Genomic DNA, 18,742 nt, shown 5'->3' with positions numbered 1-18,742 from the left:
TTCTCTTTATTGAGATATTAATTTACATAACAACAGAATGGACCCATTTAGGGGCTTTGACAAATGGATACGCCTGGGTAGCCACTGTCCCAAGCAAGATAGAGAACATTTCCATCACTTCAGAACTTTTCCTTGTGCCCTGTGCAGTCAGCCCCCACCCAGCCCCTGGCCACAGGCAAACATTGATCTGTCATGATGGATTTGTTTGGCCCGGTTTAGAATTTCATGTAAATAGAACACACAGTGTGCACCCATTTGCATCTGGCCTCTTTTGCTTACCATGAGGTTTCTGTGATGTACCCGTGTGCATCTGTCAGAAGCTCATTCCTCGTCAGTGTTGAGGAGTTTTGTATTGCGTGGCGATGCTTTACAGAGCTGTTTCCGTGACCTGTATGCTCTGTGGAAGTATGTGCATGGTCTGTATGTAGATCCCTTTCCCCCAACTCTCCTTAGCACTTGAGGAAGGCTGGGGGGTGGAGCAGAGGAGGCACCTTTTCCTCCAGGCCATCACTAGTCCTGATAATCAATCCTTGAAGAGTTTGGCTTCTCAGAACAACTCTTGTTCTGGTTACCCCCAGCCTGTGGTAGCGGATACCATCCTGGTTTGTCTTTCTGGAGATGAGGGGATGGGCATTCTTAATGGTGTAAGGTCTTGTGACCAGAGGGGCTCTTCTAGAGCTTTTGCATGATTTCCACCATCCTGGCAGCTGCTAGACCACCTGGCTCTGCTAAGTTCAGGCACATGAGAATCGTGGAGCCCATCTAGCATGGGGCGGCCAGATACCTCCACCTCTCACCCCAGTGCCTGCCTCTAAGTTGTCTGGCTTTTCCCTGGTCCTGTCCGGGCTCAGCTGTTAGCTTTAGCCCAGAAGGGAGGACTGAGGCACAGAACTGCAATTTGCACTGTGTTATTAACAACCTGATGACTGTGTGCCCATTACTCTTTAAGAATCACCTTGTAAGAGTCACTGGTGGTTTTGGGCTGGGGAAGGGGGGAGAAGGAGATGGCAGCCAAAGTGCATGGGGTTTCTTTTTGAGATGATGACAATGTCCTAAAATTGGGGTGATGGTTGCACAGCTTGTAAATATACTAAAAACCATTGAGTTGTGTACTTTAAATGGCTGAATTATATGGTATGTAAATTACATCTCAATAAAGCTGTTTTAGAAAAAGTGTGGCATTAAAGCAAGGACAGACCAGTAGAGGAATGGGGAAAAATCACATGGTGAAAATTTTATCCTTTACCCCACGTGACATGACCTGTTGCCAGATATCCTTGTGTTCCTCATGGGTCTAGTTCCGTGGCAGGCATGAGTGTGGCGGAGAGAGGATGGGCTTTGAAAGTATCAGGTAGACCTGAGTTCGAATCCCATTCTGCCATTATTTGCTGGGTGATAACTGGGCAGGTTGCTTAATTTCTCTGTGGTGGTTTTCCTTCCGTAAAACGGGGCTAGTAGTACCTATCCTATGGAGTCTTTTAAAAGAGCTCGGTGAAGGTAGCCATTTTCATCCTATAACAGGATAGAGGTATCAGAAGAAAGCCGGTCCGGTGTTGCCTTCATGCCTGTGCCTGATGCTAGGTTAAAGGACTGCTGTGCGTGGACTCAGCCATCTGCTGAGGACGGAGGTCATGAAGTCTTCAGCTAACTTGCTGGATTTTGTTTCAGAATTTTTTTCTACCTTAATCTACATGGTTTGAGTAGGTTGATGGCAGGCTCTTAGAGAACCCACTCCTGTCCCTTCCTTCATGAAGCCTTCCCTGACCCTGCTTCCCACCCTAGCTCACTGCTCCCTTCCCAGTGTTCCCTCAGCCCTTGGTGCATGTTGGTTCTAGCAGTTATCAGCTCGTGCCATTTTCATTTATTTACACATCTGCCCTGCCCATACACTGAGCAATCCAGGGCAGGGATGTTGGCTTTTTCAACCATGGGGCCCCGTGGCCTTAAGCCCTGTGCCTGGCACTAATGTTTGTTGAATGAATGCCCAAAGGTTTCAAGTCTGATGACAGAAACCAGATTGGAACTGGAAACACCAGTTTAGGCACCACGTGCGAGAGGTAGCAGGTGGGTTTCCTGGAGCAGTGTTTCTGTCCCGGTACCACCTTAGGGGGTGGGACAGCTGCCAGAGCCAGCCTTGTCCTCCTCCAGAGAGTCAGGACAGCTGGTCTCCAGCTAGGAACCCACTGGCCGAGGTTGTGGGGACCAGGAGAGAATGCCCCAGCCACTGGAAAGCCGGGCTTATTACTTCATAGTGCCACTGCTATCTGCATTCTTAATTCACTTCAAATCAGATTTTTATTACGTAGCAGCTGTATCCAAGACCGGCTTCTGATTTATAGAGGGAAGCCAAGAAGGAGAGGCAGTGTAATGGCTAACAGCTGTATTCTGGAAGCTGACTACCTGGGTTGGGATCCTGGCTCCCCCATGTGCCAGCTTTGGGATGCAGGGCAGGTAATATAACCTCTCTGTACCTCAGTTATTTGAGCTGGAAAATGGAAGACGGGACAGTCCCCTGATAGGATTATTTTCTTCATTAACCATAAAATAAGCACTATATAAATGTTTACTGAGCAGCTTGTGTTTGTTGGATTACTTAAAAAAAAAAAAAAATGAATCCACCTTGCTGTGCTTGTCGTCCTCTCTCATAACCAAGAGCTCTAAGTGGGGCTCTGAGGCAAAGAAGAGTTCTTGGTCACGCTAGCTGATGAAAAGGAAAAGTAGATAGCTTGGTCTGCCAGAACTCAGGTGTTTATTCTTTCTTAGTGGAAGAAAATACCCCCAGAAAAGGACTTCTGTGACCATATTTTTGTGCTGCTTAAATTTAGTTAAAATGCTTTGGAAGATAACTGCCAGGCCATTAGTTTTAGAAAGTCTGTGTGTTGTGGTCAAGCACACTGAAGTAGTCTCTAGAAACATTATTTAGCCTTTTCCAGCTTTAGTGTCCCTGGATAAGATGACCTTTAGGGCCGTTAAACCGCCCGTAAGCCCCGGGTTGAAGTAGCCGGCCTCCCTGCAGACTAGAGAACATGGCTGGCCTAGTGCCCCAGCATGTGCCTCTCTGTAAGCGTGCAAATGATCTAACTAAGCTGATGGTGGAATACAGCGAAGTTTGCGTTGTATTGGGTTGACTTCTGTGTTGTTGTTGTTTTTCGTTTGTTTTTTTTGGTGGGGGAGAGGGTAGTATAATGATTTTCCAAGTAGTATGAATTATTATCATATGTCAAATAATTGAGCCTTGTGTTGATGTGATCTTTGCTTTATTGGTGTTTTTCCATCAAGGAATTTCTAAACACAGATTTTGGAAAGATATTTTTAACCTATTTTGTTTTGTGTTATAAGGTCAGACTAGGGGCCCATGTTCCAAGGGAGGGAATGGTCCGGCTCTGTTCTGGCCACCACCACTTAAATGTAGCATCTAGCTTGCCATAGGGGTTGTGGGGGGTGCCCATGTATCTTCTGGGAGGGTACTTTGGGGGAAACTGAGCTCTTGAAATATTTGTTTCTTGTGTTTTTACAGATTAGTTTCAATACCTGCTCTTTCTTGTAGTGTTTGTATTTTTTTTATATTGTTGCATACGTTTTTCAAGCACTTTTTTTTTTTAAAGATTTTATTTATTTGACAGAGACACAGCAAGAGCAGGAACACAAGCAGGGGGAGGGGCAGAGGGAGAAGCAGGCTTCCCGCCGAGCAGGGAGCCCGATGCGGGGCTCGATCCCAGGACCCTGGGATCACGACCTGAGCCGAAGGCAGACACCTAACGACTGAGCCACCCAGGCGCCCCTGTATTGTATGTATTCTCATGGGCGCATACATTCTAAAATGAGTTAGGACATCTTCCTCTTACCCTAAAGCTATATTTATTCTTATTTTTCTCTTCACTGTTTTTTTTTTTTTTTAAAGGCAGGTCACCGGTGACCTGAGATGCTGCATTTTTCTTTTTAAAGATTTTATTTATTTATTTGCCAGAGAAAGGGAGCGAGCACAAGCAGGGGGAGTGGCAGGCAGAGGGAGAAGCAGGCTCCCTGCTGAGCAGGGAGCCCGATGTGGGGCTCGATCCCAGAACTTTGGGATCATGATCTGAGCCGAAGGCAGACGCTTAACCGACTGAGCCACCTAGGCGCCCCTCCCTTCACTTTTAATTCTTTATAAAACTCTAGGAAGAAAGGTGTTTTGTGGTCTGGTTTTTACTTCTGGGGAATCACAGGTGCACATCTGAGTGCCTTCAGAGGCAGCCTATGCTGCGGAGAGACTGGGGTCTCCGGCACTGAGCCTGCATCCGCTTCCTCTGCGTCTCCCACTGTTGAGCTGCTTTGCCTTGCTGTGTGGAGTCACAAAGGGAAGTTGAGTTTTATATGTAGGGACCATGTAAGATCATCCCATGCAAGGAAGTCCCTGTCACGTTAACTCCTGTGATGCCTGGCACCTTAGCTCCAGAGCAGGTCTTTTTTCCCTCCTGAGTGGAAGGATCAAATACAAGGAGAGATCTAAGACTGTCATATGCAGTGTAAGCTAGTTCATATACAAGTTGATTTTGGGGGGGGGGGGGGTCATATGACTTCTCCGACCTCCTCTCTCTTTCTCTCGAATACCGAGATTTCTGTTTGGCCACTTTCTGAAAAGAAAGCTCTTCTGTGATGGTCCTAGCTGGCCTGGAGCAGAGGTCTGAGGACCTGGTGCCCGGAGGGTGCCTGCAGCAGGGTAGGGGACTGGCCTCATCTCGCTGCAAGGAGTCGGCAGCCAACAGGAAATGATGAAATGTGCTGGGAGAATTCGGCTGGGAGCTGGAGGTCAGACATACCAGCAGGGTCGGAAGGAGGCAGGTACGGAAGCTGATCTGCAAAGGGAGGCAGTCGAAGCTGGCATTTGACAGAAAAACGTGAGTGTGCTATTTAAGGCCTGTATTTCCTTTAAGGGAGACCTTTTTCAAAGCAGAGTTTTCATTGATTTTTTTTTTTCTGAGTGCTTGATTGAGAAATCTCACCTTTTAAACACACTTAGTTTCAGAGCTTCTTGATGGATGTGTTCACCCAGTTCAGTATTAACCGAACAGTGTGGAGTGGAGTGTGTTATTCACAATGCTTTGAGAAAATGTCAGAGTAAATGTTTGATTTTCTTGGTGAATAGATTTTGGCCTAAACAAGTGAAAGATCGTGCTTTATAATCTTTACTCTGGTTTTAGAACATAATGCATGCTTCATTCCTAAATAGATGGAATAAATTAGAAACTTTGGCATAGCGTAGGTCAGCTTACATACTCCCAGCTGTATTGTTTTCTTACTGGGGAGTTAAATGAGTTACTTGAGTTAACTATTAATAGAGAGGGTTGGTTTCTTTTCCGACTCTCAGGCATTATGTCTTTTACATACTTTCTTAACAGCCAGATCTAACCTACAAACACGGAAATGGGACTCGGGAGAAAAAGCGAACAAATTAGCTTCTCTGGTTGACACTGATTGCTGTTTCATGGCCATCTGCTCCAGCCTCCCAGAATGAGCATGTGGCCGGCTCCAAGGCCCCCTCTGCCTTCCTCCTCCGTCAGTTCTTTCTTGAATTCCTCTTCGCAGCTGGACCCGGTGCCCTCCGTTCCATCTGACTGCTGTCACTAGACACTGTGCTTTTATTTTTAGTAGGTACCAAAATGTAAAAGTTGTTATTGTTCCAACAACTGAGCAGCCTTACATACATATTTGTTTCTTATCTGCAAGTCATATTCTGGAATTGAAAATTATGGCTCCCCTTCCCTCCTTCTTGTTTATGCAGTACTGTGCTTCTAATTAGAGGTTTTGTTTTTTTTTTTAAATCCTGAAACTTGAGTGATCCGTCGCTAAATGAATATACTTTTTGGGTTACCTTGTGCCGTGAACATTAGAAAGGCAGCGTCAGGGTCGTCTTTCTGGTCTCCAGAAAGTGCCAGGCCGGTACAGTCTGTGCCACATAGAGAAGCCTGTTTTCTTGTTAGGGTGTTACCTTGAATGATTGTGTATTTCTGACACTTTTAGGGGTGTGTTTTCCTATTTTTTTTTAGAAATCTCCCAAACATATGATATTTCTCTCAGACCTTAATGAGGTCCATAGGTTTTGCCCTTGCTGTTATAATTCTGAGTATCTCCTCAAATTCTTCTTCGCACTAAGATATCTTACTGAATTCTAGATGAACTTTAAATGCTGCATTTGTGAAAATAAGAGGTATCGTAACTTCAGACTGAAACATGTCTTGCAGGTCTGAGATTTATGCCAGTAGTAAAAATAAGCCTCCCCCTCTTTCTTTTTATACATCGTTAGTCCTCTGTTTTGCCCAGCCACATAATTCTGCTATTCATTTGATGGCATAGTTAAAAAGATGGGAACATGATATTTAGAGTTGTAATGACGACTCCTGGCAGTATAGTCAGGCCCTTCATTTTTTTTTTTTTTTTTTAAACAAAGGAATTAAGACCAAGAGGCGACATACCTTGTTGACTTGTCCAAGGTCACACGGCTTGTTGGTAGCTGAGTGAATCTAGACTGACTTCTGGATCACCGGCCTCTCTTCTCCTGCTTTCTTGACATATTATCTCACGATTAATAGGACTTGGCTAGGAATGGCTTTTTTCTTCTGATGAGTCCATTTTCATTTGTTTCATTTTCAAATATTCAGCTTTTATGCAATAACTTCCCTAAGTTAGTACCACTGGGCATAGGTATACAGTGAATTACCTGAGGCCCGAAGAGCGTTGACATTTCTTCCCCCAAGAGGGATTTTTTTCTTAAAATAGAGCTCTCTATTGCATAAAGTTTTTCTTGCTTCAGCCCTAAACCAGGCCTTACTCAGTTGTTACTGTTGTAAGCATACCTCATTATATGATTACCTGCTAGCTTAGAAATCCAAACTTAATAAATTCACAGCTATTACAAGAGACAGACAAAAGTACTCAGTTTTTTGAAAGAGGATTCTTCAGGATGTAAGAAGAAACCCTGAAGTCTGGGGACATTTCAGTCTGTCTGAGGGAGTACTGATGGCTCTAAGTCTGGACTGCCCAGGTTTTAGAATGTGGCAGACTTTATTTATTTATTTTTTAACATATAATGTATTATTTGTTTCAGAGGTACAGATCTGTGATTCAACAGTCTTGCACAATTCATAGCGCTCACCATAGCACATATCCTCCCCAATGTCTATCATCCAGCCACCCCATCCCTCCCACCCCCCACCACTCCAGCAACCCTCAGTTTGTTTCTTGAGATTAAGAATTCCTCATATCAGTGAGGTCATATGATACATGTCTTTCTCTGATTGACTTATTTCGCTCAGCGTAACACCCTCCAGTTCCAGCCACATAGTTACAAATGGCAAGATCTCATTCCTTTTGATGGCTTCATAATATTCCATTGTATATATATACCACATCTTCTTTATCCATTCATCTGTTGATGGACATCTTGGCTCTTTCCACAGTTTGGCTATTGTGGACATTGCTGCTATAAACATTGGGGTGCACATATCCCTTTGGATCTCTACATTTGTATCTATGGGGTAAATACCCAGTAGTGCAATTGCTGGGTCATAGTGTAGCTGTATTTTCAACTTTTTGAAGAGCCTCCATGCTGTTTTCCAGAGTGGCTGCACCAGCTTGTATCCAGAATGTGGCAGACTTTAAAACGATACATTATCATGTTTAAAAAAAAAAAAAAAAGAGGGTAATGATTTAATATATAAAAGTGGAATTTATCCACAACTTTCCAGAATCAGTTAAATAGAGTCTCTTCTACAGTTGAATTTGAGTCCTTCTGAAATTCAAGTCTGGGAATTAGATGCAAATAGAGGCCTAAATGAGAGCAGTGGGTAACTCTTCTTAGACCCTGATGTGGTGTCACTGTCTGTCCAAAGTCACCTTAAATTCCTTGCAGAGGTTCATAGAAAAGTACTTACTTGTATTTTTTGAAGTATTTAAGAGTGTATGCCTTCAAGAATTTCAGAAACAAGTACACTATAGGAAAACAAGTATTTTCATAGACACTTCAATTGTATTTGAAATTGTGGTCAATAACTTTATACCTACTTTAATTTATAAAAGCTAAGAATGAAGTAGGATATGTGAGCAATGTTTCTATGCAGTAGGTCAGCACTCTGTCTTCCCCCCTGCTTTTCGGGCAGGCACTTCTGTCATTACCCTTGAAGAAGCTGCTGCTTTCAGTTGAAGAGCCAGATGACCACATCCAAGGGCCAAAGAAAGGGCGAGGAGAGAGTGGCTTGGTTCACTTCTCCCATAATTTAGTTACCTTTGTTCCCCAACTAGCATTTTATCTTTACTGTTATATTTTCAGTACACATTAAGTATAATAGTTTAACTGGCTTCCTTTTCTTAATATATAATTGGTCTTTTTAATATATATGCATATTTATAATTATACATTATAAATATAGGTATGCATAAACATATAATTTATATGCAATTGTCCTAGTCAGTAAGTAATGTTTGATATTCTTCCTTGCCCCTAGCTTCTGTTTACTTTAGTGTGAATTCTGGTCTGCCTATGAATTTAAAGATGTGAAGGGGGAATATGGTCCTGGCTTTGTGGCAGACTGTGCAGGGGTTAAGGGCTGCTTTTGGCCCAGAAGTCTGTGAGAGTTTATGCTATTGGTGTCATCTGGGCCTTCCTCATTTTCATCTCTGTTCAGGGCTTCTCTCCAGGACAGCTTCTAGTCGTGGCCTTAGAACCTTCTCTAAGGCTATGAAAAAACTTCTCTCAGTATGTCAGCTAGATCCTAGGGCCTAGAGCCAGGTAAAGAGCAGAGCGAGCGTGTGCATGCGTGCATGTGTGTGTGTGTGTGTGTGTGTGTGTGAATGAAGGGAAGTAATAGTGGAAAACATGGGCCATTAATTTGAATGAATGAATGAGTTGCAGTGGTCCCCTTTTCATGGAGGCTGCTTTTGAAGGCACTGTAATCCTGTTTCACCAGACTGGTCTAAATGCATTTGCATCTTACAGTTATGCCTTGATACCAGATGACAGACTAGATGCCTACTTAACATCTCCTCCAGCCCTGGGAGTCTGCCCTGAAGTTTTTTCTCATTAGACTCTGTCATTAGTGAATCATAAAGAATTAATTTTTACGTGGACCGATGAAGCATATTGTTCTATTTTTGGTTAACTTAAAGAATCTGACAGGAAGTATTCTGAATTTGAAATGTGTGCCAATGGCCATCACAGTAGTAAGGGATTACAATCTTTCTTTCTTCCTTTCCTTTCCTTCTTTCTTCTTTCTTCTTTCTTTTCTTTTCCTTCCTTCCTTCTTTCTTTCCTTTTCTTTCCTTTCTGTTCCGTTCCTTTCCTTTCTGTTCCATTCCGTTCCATTCCTTTTTTTAGCATGAAGCCTGTGCTGAATTTCATATTCAGGCTTGTTTCCCGTCAGAATTGTTCTGCAGTGGAGTCCTTAAGGGAGATTAGGGGAGAATGATTTTGCTTACTTGACAAAATGTTGTTGATGTAGTTGAACTTCCCAATTTGGAATTCTGTCTTTGTTTTCAGTATCGGTAGTGCTAGTAGAGCAAGATAAATGAAGTACAGGGCAGCTTGGGGACAGCAAAGTGACCTCTTTATGGTTCTTCTCCACTGTGAACTGACGCATAAAGAAAAAATAGCACAGGGCACAGTGGTCTGATGACCAAATACCTGTTGACCTGGAAAGCAGAAATGTTTTGTTAATTCACCAGCTATGAGTGTGTTCAGCGCAGGTTCTCCGAGGTCTGGCCCGTACCGTGCAGGAAGAATATTATACAGCGAGACCCCGAGGCCACGCAGAGAAGCATCAGGGCCACTTGTGGAGAAGTCTTTGCATATTTAATGTTGAACTCCAAGATACTACATTTATTCTTAGCCACATCCAGTGGACTGCTAAGATTGAGGAGTGTGAGTCTGGGATGGTAGGTGTTGTCATAATGATGAAGACTCATAGCAGGGCTCATGTAGGCTGTGATCATCCTACAGCCTGACTGCTCTCACTGATGGACAAGCAGGCACCTGGGCGAGCTCTGTGTTTATTTCCAACCATCCATAGGTCACCACCTGGGGGCCCAGTTCACCTGGATGATGGGTGGCTGGATCGGGTGATTTGCTCATTTGGGCCTGTGTGCGTTCATACGGTTAGTTTGCCCACTTGGCAGAGTCTCTTGTCCACCAGGTGTACCTCAGGTCTTTCTTCTGAACTGTTTCTCTTTGTGACATTGCCCCATATCTTGCCTCCAGAATGAGGAACTTTTAATCCCTGTTTGCTCCTCCGCCCCTCATTCGTACCTAGCATAATCGTTCACAGTGTCCTCTGTCCTGGTCTCTTAACCCTTTCTCTTGCTTCCTCTCTAACCTCTAGAGCTGCACTGCCCAGTTTAGCAGCCACTAAGCACATGTGGCTATTTATATTAAAATGAAGTAAAATTCAGTGAGATTAAAAAAGACAATTCCTCAGTGGTACTAGCTGTAGTTCAGGTGTTCCACAGCTGGTGGCTGGTCTGTTGGACGGCTCAGGTCTAGATGCTTGATGGTCTGTTCTCCACTCTCTGTCGGAGGGAACTTTCCTTCCTGGACTGTGACCAGGTCCCTCCCCATAACCTTCTGGAGGAGCCCAAATCCCTAGTGTGGCCCTCAAGGGGCTTAGCCTGCTGGCACCTTCTTTGCCTCCTCGTATCCAGTTCTTCCCTCTCCTCGCCCCCCACTGCACATTCTTGGTCTTTCATACATTTTTACCTTAGTGCCTGCTGCACTTTCTCTCTCCAGAGTATCATTCCCTGCCTGAGCATTCCTGTGCAGGCCGCTGATCTAGTGCCACCCGGCTCTCTCCCTGGCTTTCTTCAGGTTGATCTCATTTTCTCTTTGTACTCCAGGGTACTTGTAATCACACGGTGGTACTGGCCTCAGAGAGAGTACCGACGGGTGCTTATCCTGTGGTGTTGTGGTTTGTCTCTCTCTGTGGCAGGCACGGTGGTTAGGCTTTGGGGACAGATAGACTTAATTTCAAAAAACCAACCCTTTACTTGCCAGGTGGCTTTGGGCAAGATACTTAACTTCCCTGAGTTTCAGTTTTTGGTGCAAAAAGGTGATTTTATTAAAGCATGAGTACAGGACCCGTGGGCAGAAAGAGCTGCTGCTATTTTCCCCATGTTAAATGAATCCAATGCATAGAGCCCCCACACTGTGCTTAGAGAGCTCCTAAATCGTAGCAGAGAGCCATCACTCTAAATGTTATTCCAGTACCCTTCAGCCCTGCGAAAGCCACATCATCTACCAATAATGATGTTTTTTTTTTCTTCTTCTCTAATTCTTATACCTTTTACTTGTTTTTCTTATGGCATTGGCTAATATCTCCAGTACAATTTGAATAGAAAAGGTGATAAGCAGCTTTTTCTTGTTCCCATGCTTTCTATTTGCTACAATTCTGGTAGAGGTGTTTTGTTTTATTTTGTTGGTTTTCTTTTGTTTCAGTTGAGTTCCATCATCCCTCCCATGTCCATTGCATTTGTTTTTTCTCTCCCTTTCTTTTAGTCTAGAAATTAAATTCTCTGTCTAGCCCTTTAGTGGTTATCCCCTACGTGTTTTAACACATAACAAATCTAAAGTAACACTTTTCTCTTGGAAAGATTTAAAACATTTTAACTCCACACCCCTCCCAACTTATTCAGCATTTTCTTTCTGAATTTTAGAATCCTGTAAATTAGATATTATGTTTCATATAGTCAATGCTGTTTATATATGTTAGTGTATTTACTGTATATTTGCTTGCCATTTCTTCTTGTGCTTCACTCAGGCTTTCCCTCTGAGATCATTTCTTTTTGCCTGAAATAGACCCTTTAGAATTTTCTTTTCTGTGATGTCCTTTTCTGGGGGGAGGGGGGTGGTATCTATTTTATCTGTTTGAAAATATCTAGTTCTTATTAAAACTAGTTTTGCTGGGTATGGAATTCTGAGTTGGCAAATATTGTTGCTTGGCATGTGGAATATATAACTGCAGTGTCTTCTGCTTTCATTGTTGCTCTTAGTCCAGTTGTCATTTTTTGTGGTCTTTTCTCTCTGGCTGCCTCCATGATCTTTTCTGTGCCTTTGAGGTTCTACGTTTTACTTTATCTTGGTGTGGCTTTCTCTCCCTTTCTAAAGTCTGACTTGATTTCATTGGGCTGCCTTGATCTGTGGTTTAGTGTCTTTCAGCATGCTGAAAAATGGTCTTTAAAGATTGCTTCTTACCCATCCTTAATGTTACCTCCTTCTGGAAGTTTCTTAGATGTAAGTTAGGCTTTACTGTTTTTCCCAAGTCTCTAATCAATCTTTTATATTTTCTTTCTTTCTCTCTATTACCTCAGAGAGAAAGCTGACTTATCTACCTATATTTCTTCTTTAAATTTGCCTTTTTGGTGTCTTTAGATTCCTTTATGATAATTTAGAGTAGAATAAAGTGATGCAATTATATTTTATTCAGCTTTTAAAATTTTTCAGTGGGAGGGCACATGGGTGGCTCAGTTGGTTAAGCGACTGCCTTCGGCTCAGGTCATGATCCTGGAGTCCCGGGATCGAGTCCCGCATCGGGCTTCTTGCTCAGCGAGGAGTCTGCTTCTCCCTCTGAACTCCCCCCCTCATGTTCTCTCTCTCTCTCTCATTCTCTCTGTCTCAAATAAATAAATAAAATCTTTAAAAAAAATTTTTTTTTTCAGTGGGAGACTCATTAAGATACCTGGTTTGCCTTGCTGCTAAAAACAGAAGTCTGTTCTGTCATAGTGTGTGTTTGTGCCAGAGCCTAGCACATTCCTTGACTCATTCGTTCCAGGCATGTTTATTTTGCTCCTGTTGTGCATCAGTGCTAAGGATACAGGGGTGAACTTGACACAGTTCTTGTTCTTCAGGAGCTTGTGTTCTTGTGGGTGGTGAGATATATGTATAAATACATAATGTGGCACGGGAAGCTGAGTGTCATTTAAAAAAATAAAGCATAGTTTAGGGGCTGATATGTCAAAGGAATGGGGACAGGTTAGGCTTTTTAAAGAAGGTGATAATGTGAGTGGATATGTAATGATGTGAAGCAGCAAAGCCTGCAGAGCCTGGAGGAGGGGTGTTTCTGGCAGAGAGGAAGCAGGTGTGAAGATAGGTCTAAGCCTGGTGCATTAGGAGGCCCATGGGAAGGTCACTGTAGCTGGGGGAGCCAGGGGTAGGGGTTGGAATGAGCCAATACTGGAGCTGGAAGTTGGGGCCAGATCGCATGGGACCTTGTAGGTCAGGGCGGGGAGTGTAGATTAGTGATGAGCATTTTTCAGCATGCTGAGAGACACAACTGTTGGCAAGTTTTAAGTTTGGTGGCTTGACCCAGGGTAGCTGAAGCAGAGGTGGTGTGAGGTGGCCGCACTCTAGCTTTGTTTCAAGGTGGAGCTGATGGATGTAGGGTGTGAGGGAAGGAGAGGTGTCAGGGGTGGCATGGGGGTGTTTGTCCCAAGCGGCTGCTTAGATGATGGAGCCTTCACTGAAAGAGAAAGACCGGGTAGGAGCCTGTCTGGGGGATGGAGGAGCCAGGGCTGAGTTTTGGGCAGTGCGTCAGAGAAGCCCATCAGGCGCCAAGGAGTTGATGCTGAGCCAGTGGTTGGGGCTGTGCTGGACTGGAGTTCAGAGGAGAGGTCTGTGCTGGGGAAATAAAGTCAGGAGGCATCAGCGGGGGGCTGGTGTTGAAAGTCACAGGAAGGAAGGATCACCTAGAAACTGGTGTGCAGGGAAGAGGGAAGAGTGCAGAGGCCTGGGCCCTATGGCCTTTCCGGCAGTGAAGGTGCTGCTGGGTGCTTTGCGGGACGGGGCTGGAAGGTGTGTGGGTGCTTGTACTGAGTGAATGTAAGTGATACACAGGCCAATTATCAGTGACTTGAAGATAAGGGACATGGTTGGATTCCTTTACCAGAAATCTTGGGTTTCATGCTTATGAACATTACAGAAGGTGCCTAGGGCACTGCCTTATTTTCCTTTTGAATTTTCAAAAGTGACCCAACCAGTATTCTTAGGGCAGAAAAATTAAAAAAATACAGATACGCACCAAGAAAACTCCCAAACTCACATATTCCGCCATCCAGAGATGGTGAATAAATGTTAACATTTATTCAAGTATTTGCTCAAATGTTTCCTCCTCAGGAAGACCTTTGCTGACTACCGTCCTGTCTATAGTAGACCCCAACACTCTGTCCCTCACTGGCTTCATGTCCCAGCCCAGCCCTCAATACCACCTGCTGCGACATTCCCTCCTGGTGTGTCTGCAAGTCCTCTGGCCCCTGGAGCGCCAGAAGCCCTCAGTACACTTCGCTGAACGAAGCAGTTCACATTTTGGTACATAGCCTTCTGGACTGTTTTTCTGCATAATCACCTACTCTTAAACCTAGATTTTTAAATAAGCTAAAGTGGTCAGTAATTTAGACCTAAGGTGCCACAGCAAAGCCACCTGTGCCCTTGTGGGAGTTGGGTGCTGTCTTCAGTCTGTGTCCAGCCTCTTCGAGCAGCTCCTGAGCCTGGGCCGTGGTTGGAGCACCCCATCCTCACTCTCACCTGGCCACAGGCCTCAGGCCTCCCTCTTCCTCTCCAAACTGCTCTCCCGCTTGCCCCTCCTCCGTCCTCCATCCTCTCTCCTCCCTGTCCCCTAATCAGGTGTGACCTTGGCTCTACCATGAATTCCTGGGCTGCAGGGCTGGGTCTTATTATGGACTTACTTCACTCCCTTCCTCCAGCTCTTAGCAGGGTTTCTGGCACTCAGAAAGTCAATGTTTAAAAAAAAAAAAAAAGTGAGAAATAAAAAATAAATTAAAAAAAACGAAAGTCAATGTTTTTTGAAGATTGGGATAAATATACATAAAATTATAAAAATATTTTGATTTAATATAATTTTACTGAGTTTATCAGAATAAATTATATATTTTATTGAAAAGTTAAAAAATTTGGAACACAGGCTTTTTTTTTTTTTTTTTGAAGATTTTATTTATTTATTTGACAGAGAGAAAGACACAGCGAGAGTGGGAACACAAGCGGGGGGAGTGGGAGAGGGAGAAGCAGGCTTCCCGCCGAGCAGGGAGCCCGATGCGGGGCTCGATCCCAGGACCCTGGGACCACGACCTGAGCTGAAGGCAGACACTCAACGACTGAGCCACCCAGGCACCGCCACAGGCTAGTTCTTGAGCTAGCCAAACTGACAAATGTTTTATAAAGGATAGGCTCCTTGAAAGTCCTTTTGGAAACTTCTTATCTCTGCCAGCTCCAAAGTGTATAATCAGTTGCTCCTCATAATCCTGGGGCAGCAGCCCTTTCTGCCCACGGGTCCTGTCCCCATGCTTTAATAAAACTACCTTTTGCACTGAAAAAAAAAAAAAGGGATAGGCTCTTTCTGCATCTGTGTGTGTATATGAGAGAGAGAGAGAGAGAGAGGGAGAAAGAGAATGCGTGTGTATGGGCACGTGCTTGGGCACATAGGGCGTGTGCATTTGTACGTGTGTGTGAAGTATCTGCACGTGTATGTGTGCACATGTGAGCATGTATGTGTGCTTGGTAGTAAAATTGAAGTTAAGGTAGTATCCAAGGCATTTTCTTGAGAGCTTCTCAGATAATGCTTGTTATATATGGTAATTGGGTATTTTATCATAAATGGAAATGCCATTAATTCTTCTTTGTAATATGGTAACTGGAAATGTTTATTAGGTAGCATCAGGAAAAAAAATATGTAAGAGGCTTGGTTTTTGTTTTGTGTTCCTGGAGTTTTCTGCATGTAAGTCCTGCTTACCCCGGTGACATCTGCCCCGTGGGCCAGAGAAATCAGGAGGAGCTGGACTAGGGACAGGCAGGTAGAGATGAACACTTACTGAGTGCCTGGTGAATGCAGGCACTCACATATAACGTGTTATTTATTTTTATTTTATTTTATTTTTAAGTAGGCTGCCGCCCAGCATGGAACCCAGCACAGGGCTTGAACTCACGACCCTGAGATCAAGACCTGAGCTGAGATCAGGAGTCGGATGCTTAGCTGACTCAGCCACCTAGGCGCCCTAGTGTGTCATTTAAATGTCTCATAATGTCCCCATGAAGTAGGTTAGCCATGTTTGTCCCCATTTTACACGTAAGAAGAATGAGGTTTAGTTGTTAAAATTTGCCTCTGTCGCAGCTAGTTCAGACCTGCTCTTTCTCCCTGTTTAGGGGGAACTTTAGCTTCTAATTTTATGTTTGGTTGTAGCTCATTAGTTTTAGATTGTTGCTTGATAAGTGTTCGCTATTCATTTTTCCAAATTACTGGGGAGGCCCTCATGTTATGTGAACTTTTTAAAAAATAAAATCACTCTCAGATTAGAACTCTGTTGTCAGTTTGTCACACCAGGTCCACATTGGCCCCGTAGCTTTCTCTGGAGCAGAATGCTTTGGCTCTTGCATGTACATTTGAATGAAACGGAAGACCGTCTTGATCAAGTGCCATCATGGTTGAGTGCATAATACTTAAAAATCAAATCCTTTGTGGTTTGCATGACCTTTTTGGTTTTTTTTTCTCCTTAACTTCAAAGGCACGTATTCACAGCACTGCTTGAGAAGTGTTTGAGCAGTTTATTTCCTGACGGCCCTGATGAGCGTGATGTCTACTCGGTGGTTTCCCGCCCGCGCTCACGTCAGCACAGAGTAGCTGCTCGCAGCATGGAGCAGATCTTCTCGCAGTGTAGTGAGTGACTCAGGCTGGCGACCTGGATGGCGTGCCCTTCAGTGCCCTGCCACTCTTTGACAATTATCTCTCTCTCCTTAAAAGCCACAGCCACATCCCAGGGCTTGGCCTCAGAGCCTGGGTGCCCCTGGGCTGCAGTTCATATCCCTGCTGTTTGCCACGCAGTGTCCTCTACCTGGAATGCCCTTCCCTCTCTCTCCAGCTGCTAAATCCCCACTGAACGTCAGCCCCGTGCACCCTGTCTGGACCCTCCTGTGTGGTCCCACCGCGTTTTGTGCAGAATTCTCTCCTGGTACTTGGCCCTGTGGTGGAGGTTAAGTGTCCATTAAGCCCGTGAGAGGGCAGATGTCTCTGTGATCGTGCCTGAAGTCTTTGACTGAGGTAGGCCCAGAGTCACCCTTGCTCTGGCAGCGCTCTGTCATCGAGGGCCCCCATACTGGCACTGTGCCAGGTCTCAGACAAAGGCCATTTGATCCTCACAACCTCGAAGGCAGATTGGATTCCATGTCATAGAGACACGGTATCAATCACAGACCTCTTAAGTATTTTGCCAGAGTGACTGGGCCATTAAGGGGTCCTGCCAGCGTGTCTCGTGAAGAATCTGAGATGCAGATTTCCGAGGCCTTCTAGATGGATGCATCCAGGTATGCCGCGTGCTTCTCTCCCGCGGTCCTCAGTTTGCAGGTGGGCTGTGACCCTTCCAGAGGACGGGTGATGTGCTCAGGAGGCTGACTTGGAGGGAGGGGAGACCAAGTGCCGCCGCTCTGCACAGGAAAAGAGGCAGCGGGGAACTGCCCACAGAGGCCCTTTGTGTGACAGGAAGTCCTACTTGTAGAAGGGGCTGCTCAAAGTGGAGGGGTTGAAAGAAGCTGAAGTGCTTGACCTGAGGCCACTCTGACTCATGCGTGTTGTTAATAATGCCCTTTGTTGAATCTTGGGAACCTGCTTCAACAGACCTCGGAGGCCGCCTCATAACCACCCGCTCCCGGAGGCCAGTGTTCCTCTTCCTCTCTTTCCCTATCATGTCTGTCCTTGGTGAATGCCCCCATTTTCTTGCCTGAATAAAGGACAACCTCCTGACCCAGTCTATATTTTTTGCTTCTGCCTTTGCCAGAAGACACTTTCTGGCTGATCTGGGCCTACGTGACTTTTCTTTTTTAGGGTTTAAGTAGTCTCTTGAGTTGCAAAACTTGCAGCTCAAGGAAGAAGTATCATGCTGGGCAAGTGCTTCTGATTGAGGGAAGGAATTTTCGGGGGAGTGTTCGATGTAGGTCCTCAAAGACTGGCATGGGGAGAGTGGGGCTGCACTCTCCGAGAGTGTCAGGGTTAGAGATGAAATGAAGGTGCCTGAATCCACAGCCCACTTCCCTGGAACTTCATCGCACATGTCTCTTGTATCTGTGGCCCTCTGTCACTTGTCAGGTACTGCAGCTAGGAGGTAAGGACACCCTGAAGTGAACGGGGAGCTGGTGGCGGTGAGGAGCTGCTGTGTCCTCCCGTGCTCTCCAGCCCTGACACTGGCCGGGTGTGAGAGGAGCTGCAGACTTCCAGGAGGGTGTGTGTGTGTGTGTGTGTGTGTGTGTGTGTGTGTGTAAAATCCGCCTTGTGTCAAGGCATTCTAAGATTATGGTGTAGTAACAGCGCTTCAGTTTTGGGCAGACAGTTCTACATGTTGTGGCATAGCCGGGGCTCTTTGCTGGGTTGATATGGTGGCAAATCAATGAGCGCTTGTTCTTTAGTCCCTTCAAGTGAGTCTTTGTGGAACGTGACTGCCTGGGCAATCGGTCCAGAATGCTTACCCTCACGAGGTGGAAGCCCCATCTGTTGAATGTGTTTAATCCTGGGTAACAGATACTTTCTTGAGATTTTGAAGACCATAAGTCATAACCCTTTTCCACATTTAGAGTGGTAGAACTTTGGAACTTCAAAGACCCTTGTTATGTAGCCCACCCCCACACTGTGGACAAGGGAGAAGTGAGTGTGAGGAAGGTAGGAGTGGGACAGATCCACAAATGACTGTAGTTTCCTCCCCAGCATGGGCTGCTACCTGGGGCAGGTGA

At 45.0% G+C, this 18,742-nt stretch overlaps 1 protein-coding gene across 5 annotated transcripts in view; it reads left to right on the top strand.

Annotated features, from left to right (window-relative positions):
* Nucleotides 1-18,742, top strand: part of PACSIN2 (protein kinase C and casein kinase substrate in neurons 2) — a 132,041-nt gene that overhangs the window by 42,715 nt on the left and 70,584 nt on the right. Inside the window, exon 1 of one of the 5 annotated variants that reach the window (XM_006732384.3) lies at nt 4,724-4,877. The exons of the other annotated variants lie outside the window; for them this stretch is intronic. The gene's annotated coding sequence lies outside the window, so the exon portion shown is untranslated. Of the gene's footprint in view, nt 1-4,723; nt 4,878-18,742 lie in introns of those variants that run through there. 5 annotated transcript variants of the gene reach the window in all.

This window comes from Leptonychotes weddellii, chromosome 5 (assembly GCF_054177405.1).
Source record: "Leptonychotes weddellii isolate Sample4059 chromosome 5, ASM5417740v2, whole genome shotgun sequence".
Taxonomy (NCBI): Eukaryota; Metazoa; Chordata; class Mammalia; order Carnivora; family Phocidae; genus Leptonychotes; species Leptonychotes weddellii.
This window is presented reverse-complemented; position numbering and strand designations above follow the sequence as displayed.